The sequence below is a fragment of the Podarcis bocagei genome (genome assembly GCF_964188305.1).
Source record: "Podarcis bocagei genome assembly, chromosome: 10".
Taxonomy (NCBI): Eukaryota; Metazoa; Chordata; class Lepidosauria; order Squamata; family Lacertidae; genus Podarcis; species Podarcis bocagei.
In genome coordinates this window covers 48,986,840-49,004,658 of record NC_138135.1, presented here as the reverse complement: position 1 = coordinate 49,004,658, position 17,819 = coordinate 48,986,840, and the positions used below count along the sequence as shown (strand labels likewise).

Sequence of the window (17,819 nt, the reverse complement as noted above, 5' to 3'; positions counted from 1 at the left end):
TGGCATGGCTGCCTAGCTTAAAACCTGGTACCTTCCAGAGGTTTTTCGATTACAACTCCCATCAGGCGGAGGGTGTCAGGTTGGAGAAGGCTGACAGTTCTTGTGAAACGTGTACTTCTACACTTAACATCAAAATAGTTCTGCTTGTTCCTGAACCATTTAGGGGATGGAACACGTGATGCAAACAAAACAAAAAAAGACATTTGAGACCTCCTTTGTGCATATACTTCTATGGCTGAAGAATAGCAAAGTTGAAATAAGGCTCAGGGGCCTGAAGCTTTAAGAATGCAAGCAGCCACACAAAACATTCAGATGGGGCATTAGTAGAAGAAGAAGAAGAGGAGTTTGGATTTGACATCCCACTTTATCACTACCCAAAGGAGTCTCAAAGCGGCTAACATTCTCCTTTCCCTTCCTCCCCACAACAAACACTCTGTGAGGTGAGTGGGGCTGAGAGACTTCAAAGAAGTGTGACTGGCCCAAGGTCACCCAGCAGCTGCATGTGGAGGAGCAGAGACGTGAACCTGGTTCACCATATTACGAGTCTACCACTCTTAACCACTACACCCCACTGGTTCCCAAGTAGTAGCTGTCTGGATTAAACAGGGCCTGTAAACCTAAAACTCATTTCATTAGTAAGAAGCCAGGCTGCATGTATATTCTATGGCTGCGTTCAGATAGAAGGTTGATGTCAGAGAACTGACATCGGAGCGAGAGGTGAAGGGGAGGCTCCCAGATTATGCTGGCGAAGGACCCAGCAGCAGGGGGAGAAACAGCTCAGTAGAGGGGGAAGCCAATCAGCGCAACACCGGGGATAAAGGGAGGCAGACGGGGGAAGTGGAGAGAGGGCTCCAGGACTCTTCACTGGACATCAGTGAGGAGAGCCCAGGTCCTCCGCTACCCATGCCTTCCTTGCGCAGAAGACTCCCGCGCAGTGAGAGGAGGAGGAGACTGGGTGTCAAACAACTTTTATGTTGGAAGAGGTTCAAGAAACGCCCACTGACGGATTCTGCCAGTGACTGAGGCAGCCACCATGAGAAGGGGCTGTGCAGTCAGAAAGGTTTAACAAGGCAAATTAACCGAGAAAGGCACCAGTTTACGCACGAGTAACTCATACCCATTACAGTTTACTATCTTAGTTTTACCTCTCATAATGCTAGTGCTTCTGTTTCAATTTCTAATATCTGTTTTACACTGCAGCATCCGATGTGCTATGGAACTGTGGCTTTTTGATCAATATACTGCCATGTTGAGCTACATTTAAAATGAATAGGAAATAATCGTATGCCAGGACACTGCCCCAAATTCTGTCACATGAGTGGCACCCCCACTGTGCACCCCCACCAACCTATTTTTTTCAGTTAATGGGGTTTAAGGTTTTCTGAACAGCTACTAGGTAGGGGCTGTGACTGGAGAGGCAACCAGCTGACTCACGTGTATTTTGGCACCATGTTCCTGTGTGAGCCAGCCAGCAAGCCGGCTGAAATAAATCTCAATTTTCTGTTGAAAGATGTTGGAAGGTATATCTATATGGGATGCTGCTTGAGTTCCCCTTAACTTTATGTTGGTATAGGTTTCAGTGAATGTACTGATGCTTCTTCACTTTTGTTATAACAACTCATAAAGGCAGCTTCCAACAGGGAGAGCTGACCCCAGAGTTAGCTCCCAGATAAACCTCATATATAAATACACAGTCTACTGTCTTTCAAGCTTCAGTTCTGCTGAATGAATGTCAAAATCCCTGCCCACCTTGCAAAAGAAACAGGAGCGAAATATTGATTTCGGACTTAAGGAATTACTGAGTCGAGTCATGGATCTTCTGCAGCTACGAGAGCTATAAATTCTAGCACAATTTTTACTGCAAAAAAATTAATAAGAAGGCTTTTATATTTCTTTCACAGCAACTCGGCTTGTTCTTGTGTATGTTAATAAAACTGGTTTCTTGATTAAGTGCTCCAATCACAGGGAATTCCTGCAGCCCACAGTGGTCTTGTTCAATTTATTAAGAGTGTGTAATTTGGTGAGAACAGAAAACTAGTAGAGATGTAATGTGATCCACATGCTCTACCCCAAATATTTTTTCTACCTAAAACAAAGCCCACTGGTGCTGGCTGCACCCCCCATCTCAATGGCAGGACTAAAAGGTAAAGGGTAAAGGGACCCCTGACCATTAGGTCCAGTCGTGTCCGACTCTGGGGTTGCAGCGCTCATCTCGCTTTATTGGCCGAGGGAGCCAGCGTACAGCTTCCGGGTCATGTGGCCAGCATGACTAAGCCGCTTCTGGCAAACCAGAGCAGCGCACAGAAACACCGTTTACCTTCCCGCCAGAGCGCTATCTATTTATCTACTTGCACTTTGAGGTGCTTTCGAACTGCTAGGTTGGCAGGAGCAGGGACCGAGCAACGGGAGCTCACCCCGTTGCGGGGATTCGAACCGCCAACCTTCTGATCGGCAAGTCCTAGGCTCAGTGGTTTAACCCACAGCGCCACCTGCATCCCTAATGGCAGGACTAGCCCAGGCTAATTCAGGCACCAGTAGCATTCTGAGCTCACCACAGCCAAGCCCTCTCTGTTTTCTGCTGCTTCTCAGTCAAAATTTACATTGTAAGCTGCTTGGGAACTGGGAACTGTCTTTTTTTCCTACTTATGAAATGCTGCCTAGCCCCATATAAGCCCATGGTACTGACAGTATATTCCATTATATATTAATAAATACAGAAGGTGTGCATTGAAGTGGTGAACGCTTTCCTTTCAAAATAAGGATCAAGAACATCCTATACCCACATCAAACTAGAAGTATGCTAGTCTGATGGTATGGTAAAAATGTAAGGCTTTTGATGCTTCATAAGTGGTTTTTATTGCTGCCTTGAAATAAAGAGCAGGTGGCTGAACTTCATTTTCTGACCCTCGTGACTGCTTTGTTGATTATCAGTGTGTTTCAAGGCTTTGTTCTTTTCGATTGTTAGAATCTCAGAAAAAATGTATTGCAAGTTTTCTTCTAGTTTTCACAGAGAAATGCTGACTGCCCACCTGTATAATATCATCCCAGGAAATATGGATGTTTGTGAAGAAGTTGACCCTGTTTCACACAGGATTGTAGTAATTGTTATCATGCTGTTCTGGTGGCAACACTGGCTCGAATACGGTTTGCTGAGCAGAGATTTATATTCCTCAAGCACTCACAATGGGAAGATTAAATAAATCCATGTAAATAAAATCTATTTCAGAAATTATCACTTACAGCACTAGAAATGACTGGATGTCAACTTTACTCTTTGAAATTCTGAAAATGCTATGATAGCACTTTATTATAAAAAGAGATCACTTTCCCTCATATGCTAACTCACCGCCATGTTTTGGTCAAAGAAAATGATGTTTCACTTGACATTCATATTAGGTTATTGCACTCTAAAATGTTAATTAATTTCTAGATGATGGCCTCATGCATAAAAATGTTTTGGCAAGAGTAAATTACTTTTTGAAAGAAAAGAAATCAACAATAAACTGCATTAGACTGGGTAATCAATGTTTATTGAATTTTGTGCTGGAGGCCAGTTTCTCTGTCAACAAAGGTCCTTCAAACACAGATTTTCACTTCAGCTTTAATGAACAAGGTTGGAATCATGAATTGAAATAAAATGCAGAAATAATAAACTATTACTTTCCTTTTCAAGTCTCACTTGAAAGCAAACTGAAAATATAGCAAAACAGTGTATACAAAACACAGATTTATTTAAAACATTTCTGTGTATGCTGCTTTATAAGCAAATGCTTTATTTTCCTGGCAAAGAAAGCATGAAATAATAATAAAATCTAACTGAGCTAGATAACAGTGTTTTTTAAAAAAATTTAAAAAACCATTTAGAATTATGTTGTAATTATCATTCAGTTATTCACCAAAACTCAACATTAGTTAGTTCAGACCAGAATTCTCAGAATGCTCTTAGATCCATCTCATGTTATTTTTTCTGTAATCTGATTACCAACTCAGTAATCTGAGTCTGAGTTACGTTAAAGTTAATTTATATTTTCTGCATTTATGTGGTTGGGTGGGGGTGTGGAGACATATTCTCAAATTTATAGTAACACAAGGTGGTCTGAGGACTCTGCTGAATTTGAGGCACTTCCAAAAAAAGTAAGGAGCGCTTCTGATTACAGAACTGATATTCTGGATCCAACCCACTAGACCTGACCTGCAGTGCCATTTTTCTATAAAAAAGAGGTGCTCGAACTCACCATGAACACCTCCCTCATTGTCTTAGAATGGCAATGGTGCCCCCCTGAGAGGTGCCGGAACTGAGTTTCTGTGAGTTCCCCAGAAAAAAGCCCTGACTATACATCTGCAGTAGTATCATACCACTTTAAACTGTAATTGCTTGCAATATAGGATCCAGGGAACTGTAGTTTGTTAAGAGTTGTCAGGAGACCCCTATTGCCCACACAGAGCCAATTCTCAGAGTCAATACCTTTTTCCAGGGAAATCTGGGAATTGTAGCTCTGTTGCATGAATCTGCTTTTAATGTATAATGCAGATTGGGCCTAAATTCTCAGTGAAGCCCTGCCCATCTGTCAAATGTGGCCTGAGGAGAGGGTTGGTCACTATTTGATCTGACCCTATAGGGATGCGGGTGGCGCTGTGGATTAAACTGCAGAGCCTAGGACTTGCCGATCAGAAGGTTGGCGGCTCGAATCCCCGCGACAGGGTGAGCTCCCGCTGCTCCGCCCCTGCTCCTGCCCACCTAGTAGTTCAAAAGCACACCAAAAAGTGCAAGTAGATAAATAGGTACCGCTCCGGTGGGAAGGTAAACGGCGTTTCCATGCGCTGCTCTGGTTCGCCAGAAGAGGCTTAGTCATGCTGGCCACATGACCCGGAAGCTGTATGCCAGCTCCCTCAGCCAATAAAGCGAGATGAGTGCCACAACCCTAGAGTCAGCCACAACTGGACCTAATGGTCAGGGGTCCCTTTACCTTTATGGCCAAAACTTTTCCCCTACCACTTTCTTGGCACTGAAGCAAAAATAATTGCTCATTTGTTCAGACACACATTTATTAAACTCCACCCTTATTTTATCTGCCATGTATTCACATAAAAGAGTAATAACATGTGACCTGATCTTGGACAAATCAACTATTGTTTTGCCTCAGTGTCCACTTACCGTGAAATGAGTTCAATATCCACTAAAGGATATAAATGCAATACATTTCATATTGTTCTATTATGCTACTTGTGAACCACCCTGAGAGGGCGTTTTGCCTGTAAAGGCAATACAATAATACCTAAATATATAAGTGTGCATTTTAAATATACATCACAATCCCTAGGTGGTGTGTAGCTTGTCCCACCAATTTGTATTGTGGAGATATTTGCTTCCATGCATTTTTAATAGAATAGATGTCGCCATCTCCTAACTCCCATTTTCAATTTTACAATTCCTTCCTACATATTTTCTGCCAGGTTTGTGATTAAGCAGGAGGCTTAAACATCTTCAAACCTTACTCCAGTCCTTCGGGACCTGAGAAAATGCACTTTTGGAAATCTTGTGGTAGGTACATTCCAGCAGGATAGTTTTATATTAAAGAAAAACACTATATTGTGGTATAAACTTTACGGATGAGAAACAACTTCCAACAGGTGCAATACTAGCTACTAATGAAACAGAATAAAATATTCCCTGCAGTCTGAGAAGAACATTTCAATATAGTGTAAGGCAAGATTTATCATTAGTGTTACCCTCTGAAATAACCTAGATTCTTTCATTAGGCAAGATGTATGTATTTTAACAATAAGGTTTCCACTGCATCTGGAGAGACAATTAAGAAACTAGTCACAGGTTACAGAGCCTGTGAATAAAGTGCTGAATTTGCAAATCTTAGTTTGAATTTCACATTCTGTTCAGTTTCTCTGTAAATCTAACTATTTCCCCAACCTTAAGTCAAGTCCAGCTGCCCCAGGTTAGAGCTGCCATATTTCAAAAAGTGTTTATGCCTTTCAGTGTCAGTGGGCTATCATCTACTTTACTGAGTTCAACATAACTAAGGTATGATAAAATAAAATAAAACTTCAGTCATGCCAACAACTCACACATCTTTAAGACATGTTGTATGATACATGATATAAACAATAAAAGCAAAGCATCACCCAGTGCAGGTATTTATTTGCTGGAATGCAATATTGAACAGTAGAAAAATTAAAAATGATGGCACGTAAAAAGTATACTGCAAACAGACCCCCTACCAGGGCTGTCTTAAGAATATCCAGCGCCATGGTGCAAAGATCCCTCCAGCACTCCCACCTCCCCGTTTCCCCGAGTTGTTTACTTTTTCCCAAGCCTCTGTGGGGATTGCTCTCCTCCCACGGAGGCTTGGGAAGGAAGCTGCACCCCCGCAAGCCATATGGTTGGTGGGGCACAGCTGGTGGGCATGCAGGGAAAGGGGAGGCCGCCGGCAAAGCTGCACAACTCCCCCACTTGCTGGGGCGCCCCTGAGAGGCTGGCACCCTGGCGCAATGCACCACTAAGCCCTATGGGAAAGACAGCTCTGATCACACATCTGTTTTCGCAGAAAAGGGAAAACACTTTGCCCTTATAGCTGCAAAGTGTGTGGGCAATGTCTCTCCAGTGTAATCTCACAAGTTAAGAGAGACTTTGCTCTTAAACTTCATGCCACTACTTGTGGTACCAGGAAAAGAGACAATTATGCAAAAGAATACACATTGGAAACAAGACTATGCAGAATAAAAAAGAATGCAAATGCAAATTCAGTTTCTTACTGCAGAGTTTATCTTTCCTTGCACAGCATTCTAACGCCATTTTTAGGGACAGAGTACATGCAGGCTTTGGGATCAGTGAACAACAGCCAGTCAAACTGCCATACCTGTCTTTTGTTCACAGGAAGGAGTGCAAAAGGGCTGGAGTTTGAAGGAAATGCAAGCCATCTCTTTAGGATTGTAATGGGCAGAGATGAGGGAGGTGCCACGTGAGAGTGGAAATTTGTGTACAGGAATTGAAACCATAGTTCTACAGAGCAGCAGGAGTGTAGTTTGGAAAAGGGAGTAAGAGGTTAAGTACAGATGTTATGATTTAGCTTCCTGCCTCGATAAGTGATCTAGGCACATGAGAACAGGTACAAACTGAGTAAGAAGGAAGTAGCTGACTTGAGAAAGAGCAGGCACAGGGCCTCCCTGCCACATGTGTAACTTGTGTGTGTGTCTGCATATGCATAAGCCACGCGAGAAGCAGATAAATGAATGCTTAAGGAGGAAAATTGTGGAGATGGGAAGCACAATGCAACCTTACGCTGAGAAGGGCACTGAACAAAAAGAAAATGCATCAGGCTGCTGATAAATGCTTAAAACTGGTGCAGGACCTTTGGCCCTCCAAATGCTGCAGAACTGGAACTCTCTTCAAGCCAGGTCATTTGCCATGCTTCCAAGAGCTGCACTTCGGCAACATTTGGAGGACTAAAGGTTCCCCATACCTGGTTTAGAACATTACTTGCTTGGGAGAAAAGTGAATTGGGAGGGTTAAGCAAGACTTCACGATGGTGGGTCTCTGACAAAATGGTCATGAAAGCAGAGCAAAAGGCAGGTGGCAGCTGGCCAAGGATCCAGGAGTCCCTGAGCATCCACTCTTTGGTGTGCCTAATTTTTTATGTCGCAAGCCTCCAGGCAGGACCTTGCGAGCTTCCTTTAAAATAATAATAATAATAATAATAATAATAATAATAATAATAATAATAATGATAGTAATAGCCTTGAGAATTAAGCATCACTGAACTCGGTGGAACCTGCTTCCAAGCCAACGTGCAGGGGAGGACCCGGTAGCACTAGGGTTCCAGCCTGATCCTCCTGGGCAGGTTGACTCTGAAGCCAGACCTCACTGAGTTTAATGGGACTTCAGCTCCTCAGGCATCCGATGGCTAATGAAACAAGGCAAGCCCCACCCCACATAATCCATCCCAGGACATGGCACACACACCCCCCCCCCATTTGAATGGCAATGCCCACCAAGTGGGGGTGGGGGCTGCTTCCTCAGATGACGAGCTGCTTCTCCTCCATGCCGCTCGACGGGGAGGCAGGATGGCCGTGTGTGACGGGAAGGAGCAGCACAAGCAGCAGCAGCACCAATGCACCCACCCACACCCGCCTCAGAGTGGGGCGGGGCAAGGAGGGTAGCAAGGAAAGAGACATGTGCCAATCAGGGCAGGAGGAGTGGGCTGGCCACCCAATCGGCAACCGTCGCTATGTCGAGGGGAAGGGGGTGGCCTGGGTGTGAAGGGCAGGTTGGCGGAGCTCGCGCGGCTACTCCTGAGGGGACAGGAAAGGCTGTGGGGGGGGTATGAGGGTGCCCACATGAGAATAACTGTTATACACACACAAAACAACACACACCAAGTTTAGAACATTATAGTTGTTTGGGTACAGCTTCCATCCGAGGCCTCTGCGGGGATCGCTCTGTTCCCATCAAGGCTTGGGAGGCAAGCTGCACACCCGCCAGCCATATGGTTGGCGGGGCGCAGCTGGCGGGCGTGCAGGGAAAGGGGAGGCCTCCGGCAAATCCACGCAGCTCCCCCACTTGCTGGGGCGCCCCTGAGAGGCCGGCGCCCTGGCGCAATGCACCACTAAGCCCAGTGGGAAAGACGGCTCTGCCCCCTACAATGTCACAAGCTGCATATCACAGCAATAAGCAAAAAGTCTTATCTGGTTGCTTTCTCAGCCCTCCATTTTTTTGATATCATGCTCAGAGTGCACAGTTATTACACACCTCAGCTATAGCCCAAATATGACTTTAATGCAATTCATTTTAATGAGCCACACACATATTCATGGAATCAAAAAGATTATACTACGGAAAGAACAACTGGGTCAGCTAAACCCACAGGGCCCAGTGCAAATTTTAAAAAATTGTAAAGTCACAGACAATTACTGTGTAGCACATCACATTGGTATTGTGACATAGAGCGAGCTGAATTTAGCTGAGTCCTACATTCAAATGCCTATGTGTTCTGCTTGTTATTCTTCAGCTTAACATTTTCTTGCCCTTTTCTGCAGCACCTTTTTTCAGTAAAGAGTTTCAGTTTTTTGAATGTTTCATACTTTGGGAGAGGGGTGACCTGATGCAAATCAACAAGTTGACAACATTCCTCAGAAATCCCGTATTTTGTTGTCGTCATGCATGAGCAGGAATACAAAAGCATCATGCCTTTTAACACAGACACTATGACCAATTTTAAAGACTTTGAAGAATGAATAGGATAGGGATTTTTCATAGCTGCCTCTTCTTTTGTATGATATTTAAAACAAATAGTGTTATTTGTTTTTCATTTTGTTTAAAGTATTTTAAGCCGCTTTTGAGAGCCATGCCCTCACAAAATGACATACAAATGGACAGATGAGGTGCAACAGAAAAACAGTCACACCAGAACAGCTCTACAGATTAATTTGAGAATCTGCTGTGGAGATACAAGCTACTTCGAGCGTTAGTTAAAGGGAAGTGTGAAGAGGAAGACCCTCAAGGACCACCTACCGTATTTTTCGCTCTATTGGACGCACCGGACCACAGGACGCACCTAGTTTTTAGAGGGGGAAATCAAGGAAAAAAATATTATCCCCCCCCCAGCCCCAAAGAGTAACGGACAGGCTGCATGCAGCCTGTCCACTTCTCCCAGAGCTTCTCGGGGCTGCGGGGGAACCCCGGGTTTCCCCCCCCCCAGCCCCAAAGAGCAAAGAAGCCAAGACAGCGCACGGGATCCATGGCCGCGCAACCTCTCCAGCCAGGAGCTAAACCTCTCCAGTGCAGCTAAAGAAGACAAGGCAGCAAGCGTGATCCATCCCGCTCATTGCCTTGGCTTCTTCTTTAGCCTTGCACAGCATCTTTAGTCTTGCGCAATGGGATGGATTGCGCCCGCTGTCCACCGGGGCTGGACTAGATGACTCCTGGGGTTCCCTTCCAACCCTGCAATTCTATGACCTTGGAAGGTGTTTGGGGTCTCCACCACTGGAGGCTTTTAAGCAGCGGTTGGGGGACCATCTGTCTGGCGTTCTTTAGCTGTGATTCCTACATTGTGAGGGGGCTGGGCTAGATGACCCTTGGGTGGCCCTCCCAACTCTATACAGTCCTACAGTTCTGCGGCAGGAGATCCACAGCCACTTCACACAATGCCCACTCCCAATTTTCATCTGAGAGACATGTCTCTCAGTACCCCCCTACCTGCCACACTTCCCCCACCCCACTTAAGCTGAGGGAATTCCTGCCCAGAGAAACTCCCAGCAATCAAGGAGGAGGAATCCGCTGAAGCCGTGAGCAGCGGAGGATCCATGGTCCCCTTCCTTCTTTCCTCCGTAGTTGCTTTGAAGCAGGAAAGTGGGAGAGGAGCTGCTTACACGAGTGTAAGCTGCTCCCCTCCCACATTGCCGCTTCAAAGCAATCACGGAGGAGGGAATCCGCTGAAGCCTCCAGCAGGGGAGGATCCATGGTCCCCTTCCTTCTCTCCTCCGTAGTTGCTTTGAAGGAGGAAAGTGGGAGAGGAGCTGCTTACACGAGTGTAAGCTGCTCCCCTCCCACTTTGCTGCTTCAAAGCAATCACGGAGGAGGGAATCCGCTGAAGCCTCCAGCAGGGGAGGATCCATGGTCCCCTTCCTTCCCTCCTCCGTGTTTGCTTTGAAGGAGGAAAGTGGGAGAGGAGCTGCTTACACGAGTGTAAGCTGCTCCCCTCCCACTTTGCTGCTTCAAAGCAATCACGGAGGAGGGAATCCGCTGAAGCCTCCAGCAGGGGAGGATCCATGGTCCCCTTCCTTCCCTCCTCCGTGGTTGCTTTGAAGGAGGAAAGTGGGAGAGGAGCTGCTTACACGAGTGTAAGCTGCTCCCCTCCCACTTTGCTCCTTCAAAGGGAGCCCGGGAGGAGGGAATCTGCTGCAGCCTCCAGCAGCGAAGAGGATCCATGGGTCCCCTCTTTCCTTCCTCCGTGGTTGTTTTGAAGCAGGAAAGTGGGAGAGGAGCTGCTTACACGAGTGTAAACTGCCCCCTCCCACTTTCCTGCTTCAAAGCAATTACGGAGGAGGAATCCGAAAGTGGGAGAGGAGCTGCTTACACGAGTGTAAGCTGCTCCCCTCCCACTTTGCTGCTTCAAAGGGAGCCCGGGAGGAGGGAATCTGCTGCAGCCTCGAGCAGCGAAGAGGATCCATGGGTCCCCTCTTTCCCTCCTCCGTGGTTGCTTTGAAGCAGGAAAGTGGGAGAGGAGCTGCTTACACGAGTGTAAGCTGCTCCCCTCCCACATTGCCGCTTCAAAGGGAGCCCGGGAGGAGGGAATCTGCTTTAAAGGGGCTGCGCGGCTTCTCCTGGCTTTTCTGGGAGGTGGGGGGATTCCCCCACCTCGTAGAAAAGCCTGCAGGAGCCGCGCAGCCTTTAAAGAGGGTGCCGCTCTTGGGGGCTTTTCCCCCAGGAGGGAGAAGGGACTGCTGCAGCCAGTCACTCCCTTCTCCCTCCTAGAGAAAAGCCCGCAAGAGCGCACGAAGCTTGCGTGCGGCTCTTGAGGGCTTTTCCCGCCTGCCTCCCCCCTGCATTCGCTCCATAGGACGCACACACATTTTCCCTTGCTTTTTAGGAGGGAAAAAGTGCGTCCTATGGTGCGAAAAATACGGTAATTGCCAGAACTGAAAGTGCAAGGCAAAAGTCCGTTAGTAGCATGACAAAAACTTGCATGGCACTATTTGAGATAATTCCAACAGTAAAACTCCCAACTGATTTCATGAAGCAGAACTGGCACCTTTGGTAGTTAAAACAACAATAATATAATAATACATTTAGCTATTATTCTAGAAAGTCAGTCATTGTGAACAGAATGTGTGTGTTTGTACAATGAGCAGTTTCTCATTTAAACATAATGGCCCATGAGTCCTTTGGATTGCAACAATGACCTTACACTATTTTGTTCAGTCTCTGGAAATAATTTTTGTGACACATAATCCATCCTATTGAATTCACAGCCCTATTAAAATTCTGAGTAATTCAGACGTCAAAGTATTAGTCCTTTATAATAAAAAGTGGCATGTTTTTGACTCTTCTATGCCATATTTTAAAAACATCTCTTAAGGTTGAAAATCTTTCTTGTATATTTTCTAATATTGTTATAACATTACCATTTGTCTCTGTTCTTTTTAATAGCTACATTCCATAACCAAAACTATCTTTGCTTTGCTCTCAGGAAAAGAATGTTTGAAATTCTTGATCTTGTAACATGTAAAAGAGTTTAAACAATGAGGAAATTTACTAATGTAATGTGAAATGTATCACAGCTACTCTGATTCTGGTACAGTTCATTTGGAATTTAAGGAATGTATGTCATACATCTTCAATTATCTCTGCTTATCTCCATGTATTTTACTCTTTAATGTTATTTTATTGTATTTTTATTTGTGTTTAATGAATTCATTATTAACCAAAACTAAAGAGAATTTTAAAAAAAGGAAATATATCAAAAACACTACCTGGAACTACAAGAATATCCGATGATCCTAGCTTTTGTGGAAGCTGCCTTAATCATTAATGAACAGTTTTAACTGTTGTTAAATACAGAGCATGAGTTTCCAGGTTTCAGCAAGCAATCCTTCCTTCAATGTTAAATCTAACAGGGGCACCTTAATGACAAACATGAAATTCCACTATTACCCAGTGGATAATTCTTGTTCTTTATTTTAGAATCCCACTGGATCTGTTCAGAACTCCTATACCAGTTGTGCTAAACTCATTCCTTTTATTTCTCAAAAAGAATTATGATACATGTGAGCCAACTGTGCAATTAGCCACATGTTTCTTTACCTAGGGCAAGCAGAAATTGCCCCGAGTGAGTAGCAAATGTAAACAGCTCTTACAGTAGTATTTTCTTTTGGTTCATAAAGACAGTTGGAGCAGTATCATAGGTGTCTCTACCCGACCAGGCGAAGTTGTACACAAAGCCCTATTTGGATGTTTCTGCCAACACATGAGTGGGAAACACAATGATGCTGAGTGCCTGTCCAAAGAATACGAATGTCTGAAGAGGGGAGTCTTCACACATGCAGGCTCCCACACAATCTGGAAGGGTAAGCAATCAGAGTTCCACACTGGGTGGGAACCCCTACACATTAAGAATTCCTCCTGCCTTCAAATATTTCCATTCTACATATTGGACATGGGAAGGGGGGGGGGGCTACTCAGTATAATCCCATTTCCCGTTTGTATGTTAATGAGTTTGACCAAACTGCGGGAGGCAGTGGAAGACAGAAGTGCCTGGCGTGCTCTGATCCATGGGGTCACGAAGAGTCGGACACGACTAAACAACAACATGTTAATGATTACCAGGAGCAGAATGTCCCTAGATAGAGTTGTTGCTACTATTGTGTTGTGAAATACAAGAATATTGCACAGGGGGAAAAACGTAGTGGTGATTGGGAGACTTGCATCATAAAATTCAAAGAAGTGAAACTTTCAAAGGATAACTTTGAAAGTTTTCCTTGCCGTATTATTTCAGGAAGGGTGACAAGCAGGCTTGCAGTGAAATGTGAACCAAGCCAAATTTCTCCCCCACCCTTAGTTGTAAACCACTTCTGCTGTTTCATCAAAAGAACCCTGGGCATTTTAGGCTGATTAAGAGAGCTTATATATTTATGTTAAGTGATCGCTGGCACCTTTACAGGACCACAGTCATCAAGATTTAAGTGTGATGTGGAATTGCCCTGAGTATTCCACACACTGCGTTCAAACTTCTCTTCCTCTCTGCCATGCCCTCGGTCTTTCTCTCTCCCCCAATTCTCCCGGGGTGTCAGCAGGAGCACTAGACGCCTTGGGGAAATTCCCAAGACATATCGGAATTCCACACAGAAACCACAAGACTTCAGGAACACAACATTCAAATTAATCCCCCCCACACCTGTAAAAAGGACACATGGCATTGAAAGCCAAAAGTCAGGCCAAAAACCTAATCAGGTAGTGATATGGAAGTTGTCCACTTCAAATATGAACTAGTAAGGAAAATAAAGGAAATTGATATAATTATTTTAAAAATGGGAGAGCTGGACCATAAAGAAGACTGATCGCCGAAGAACTGATGCTTTTGAATTCTGGTGCTGGAGGAGACTCTTGAGAGTCCCATGGACTGCAAGAAGATCAAACCTATCCATTCTGAAGGAAATCAGCCCTGAGTGCTCACTGGAAGGACAGATCCTGAAGCTGAGGCTCCAATACTTTGGCCACATCATGAGAAGAGAAGACTCCCTGGAAAAGACCCTGATGTTGGGAACGATGGAGGGCACAAGGAGAAGGGGATGACAGAGGACGAGATGGTTGTGTTCTTGAATCTACCAGAATGAGTTTGACCAAACTGTGGGAGGCAGTGGAAGACAGGAGTGCCTGGCGTGCTCTGGTCCAACGAAGAGTCGGACACGACTAAACGACAATAACAACATTTAAAAATGGAATACTCCATCCCTCATCATATAAGGAACCTTGACAGCTGTGACCATTTCTGATTAAGGCAGTGAGATTTTGCCTCTCCTTCTTTGCCTGAAGAATAAATACCTAAAAGTGGTGAAGACATATTACTTTTATTAATACAATAATAATATTAATACATATTACTGGTTGCAGATGCAGGTTAGTATTTACATTGTGGTTCATAAATGTATGTTGGCTAGCATTATATTACACCACAACTGTGCCCCATTTCCACATGTAAAGCACGGCACCTCCTAACACATCCCCATAATCAAGTATCCTGTCGTAACAATGGCAAAGCTTAGTATCAAGCAATCTCTGCTGATTAATCATCCTGCTTTACCCAAATCTTTACCTGTTTTCTATTTGTCCAAAATTGCATAGGTTTGGTTGTAGAAAACTGGCAGAAACTTGATTTTAAAAAGTTTGTATAATTTAATAAAGTCACACACACACACACACACACACACAGAGAGAGAGAGAGAGAGAGAGAGAGAGAGAGAGAGAGAGAGACTAGTTCATTTCAACTGCTGTCTGGAAGTACATAATCTGCATTTTGAGCCAGACTTTAATGGAGGTTAAATAAAAATTTAAAAAGCCTTGCATTACAGCTTCAGCTGGTTTTAGTTACTTAGAAACTCATAATTCCATTAGTTCTCTGGTCATGCCCCAGACTGAAATACTTTCTAATGGAAAGAAGACAGATTAAATCTTTTTTGTTGGGAGAAGGTATGGATTGAGATGAATGACACAGTTTTGGGCTGTTTATATAACAAGGCATATTCAAGAGTTTATATTCAGGTCAACTCTGTTCACGACACAATAGACTTCTAACAGAATGGAAATTCTAGCAGAAGTACGCACATTCTTATTAGGACATATATTAGGGCATTAAGAATATGCATTAAAACTCTCTCTCTCTCTCTCTCTCTCTCTCTCTCTGTGTGTGTGTGTGTGTGTGTGTGAGAGAGAGAGAGAGAGAGAGAGAGAGAGAGCCCACTGTTTTAAATCTGCTGATTCTTCAAATTCATTTTGTGTTTTCTTCATTGCAACAGAATTCCCATTTATCTGCACCCATAGATTTTTGCATGTAGTTGTAGAGCTGCTATTTTTAACCTTCTGCTTTCATCACAATAGGAATTTTATGGAACTTGCTTAGGAAATTGTGTCATTACACATGTGCAGAGTGCAATCCTTGGATTCAAACAGAAATCAAGCATCGCTTTCAAACATTTCAAACATGGCCCCTATCTCCAGCTTGCTGTTTTCCTTCTAGGTCCCATTGTTACACCCCCCCCCAAGAAAAACTCTGGCTTTATCTATTGATAGCCGTCTTCTACGGAGCCTCTTAATGGCTCATCACCCAGGCTATCATCTCACCAAGAGGCTAGCCTGGTTACTCCAAGAACTAGAAACCTTAGAAACTGATAACAATACAGAGCTTGTTGCAACACACTTCCACTTGTCCCATGCCTAGAAAACATGGGCCCAAGTGGTTTTCTGTTTGCCCCACCAATTTCCCCAGGAAAATGCACTCTTTAGTGCTAAATCGGAGCGAACATAAATCCACAGAAAACCCCTGACGTCTGCTCTGATTTAGTGCTAAAAAGCAGGTTTTCCCAGGGCAAGCAGAAGTTTGGATGAGCCTGGTGCTACTACATCCGGGGCTGTTTTTTGCAGCAGTCCTGACTCCTCCTATATCTGCTACAGTAGATGTGCTGGATAGGCCTCCTAATAATAGATGGAGTGAGAGTCTTCTTAGTAGGGGTGAATTTCAAGCAGGCCAATCAGTCATATCCTTTTTTTCATTTTAGAGATGCATGGGAGGAGGACCTTTTTTGCCACAGCTATAGTTCTGGATTAGGATTGGCTGAATGGTGCAGAAAACATTGACAGGAATGCCTCTGTACATCAAGGAAGTGGGGCAAGAAAGAAAGAGTTTGTGATTTTGAGGAGGAAATTAAAAACTGCTTGACATTTTCAGTGGGAGGACTGTGCCCCAGTAGCCCTAGTCTCCCCTATCTGTATGTTTGGGATGTTGCCTTGGCTACTCAGAAACAATAAACTACATGTGAACCATTCATCTAACTAAATGCAACTAATATCCTCCAGCATACATTAAAATGTGACAAAAGTTCTGCACGCACGCACGCAGAAACAGGAAGGCTATTATCTGCACAACACAAAGTTTGTAATGGGAGTCCTTGGCCACTGCATCCCAAAGTCTACCAGGGGGAGTAAAGCCTCAGGAACTTTACTAAAGGTGATGTGGGTGGGATGTTCTAATAATGTCCCATTACTAGAAAATCATTATGGAGGCTCCGCTGGGTATTACACCTTTGCAAACAACGCAAGAACAGTTATGCTGGCTAAAAAGAAAGGCCAGTCTAGTCAAGCAGCTTGGTCCCACAGTAGCCACCCAGATGCCTATGAGAAAACCGTAAGCAGGACCTGTAAGGATTTGAGGGAGGCAAGCTTGAATTACCTACAACAGCTCAACAGACCGCCAAGATGTTGTAATTCAACATCCAAATCGCCACAGAACCACCATATGGTGCAGATCAGGCTCAGGCATAGTAACTCAGAACCACCGTACGTACAAGCTTCTTCTTGTTGTTGTTTAGTCGTTTAGTCGTGTCCGACTCTTCGTGACCCCATGGACCAGAGCATGCCAGGCACTCCTGTCTTCCACTGCCTCCCGCAGTTTGGTCAAACTCATGCTGGTAGCTTCAAGAACACTATCCAACCATCTCGTCCTCTGTCGTCCCCTTCTCCTTGTGCCCTCCATCTTTCCCAACATCAGGGTCTTTTCCAGGGAGTCTTCTCTTCTCATGAGGTGGCCAAAGTATTGGAGCCTCAGCTTCAGGATCTGTCCTTCCAGTGAGCACTCAGGGCTGATTTCCTTCAGAATGGAGAGGTTTGATCTTCTTGCAGTCCATGGGACTCTCAAGAGTCTCCTCCAGCACCAGTGGCGTAGCGTGGGTTGTCAGCACCCGGGGCAAGGCAAGTAATTTGCGCCCCCTAACCCGTGGATTTTGCGCCCCCTAACCCGTGGAGCGCGGCCCCCCAGATGTTGCGCCCGGTGTGGCCGGCCCAGCCTGCACCCCCCACACTACGCCACTGTAGCACAGAACACCATCCCTAATCCTGCAACTGCAAAAAGTTCTGCAACACAGCACAACAGACCGTGCAAAAGGATCGTTGTTGATGCTTTTATTAAAAAAATGTAAACAACAGCCATCTTTATTTACACTATGAGCTAACTGTCTGAGATGGGTAAAACCAATCCCAAAGGGCCCTTACAAACAGTAGATTATGCTACACTTTCCTTGTTTAAATCCACAATGTTTTG

The 17,819-nt window shown here is 44.7% G+C and overlaps 1 protein-coding gene and 1 long non-coding RNA gene across 20 annotated transcripts in view; one reads left to right on the top strand and one right to left on the bottom strand.

Moving 5' to 3' along the window:
- The window catches only part of GRIP1 (glutamate receptor interacting protein 1), a 346,924-nt gene that overhangs the window by 210,033 nt on the left and 119,072 nt on the right, over positions 1 to 17,819 (bottom strand). The window lies entirely within an intron of this gene.
- The window catches only part of LOC308596664, a 46,686-nt gene that overhangs the window by 12,652 nt on the left and 16,215 nt on the right, over positions 1 to 17,819 (top strand). The window contains exon 4 of one of the 4 annotated variants that reach the window (XR_014012623.1): positions 13,813 to 14,303. The exons of 2 other annotated variants lie outside the window; for them this stretch is intronic. This is a non-coding gene — a long non-coding RNA (uncharacterized lncRNA). Of the gene's footprint in view, positions 1 to 3,001; positions 3,160 to 13,812; positions 14,304 to 17,819 lie in introns of those variants that run through there. One more of the 4 variants, XR_014012624.1, reaches the window with a different exon arrangement.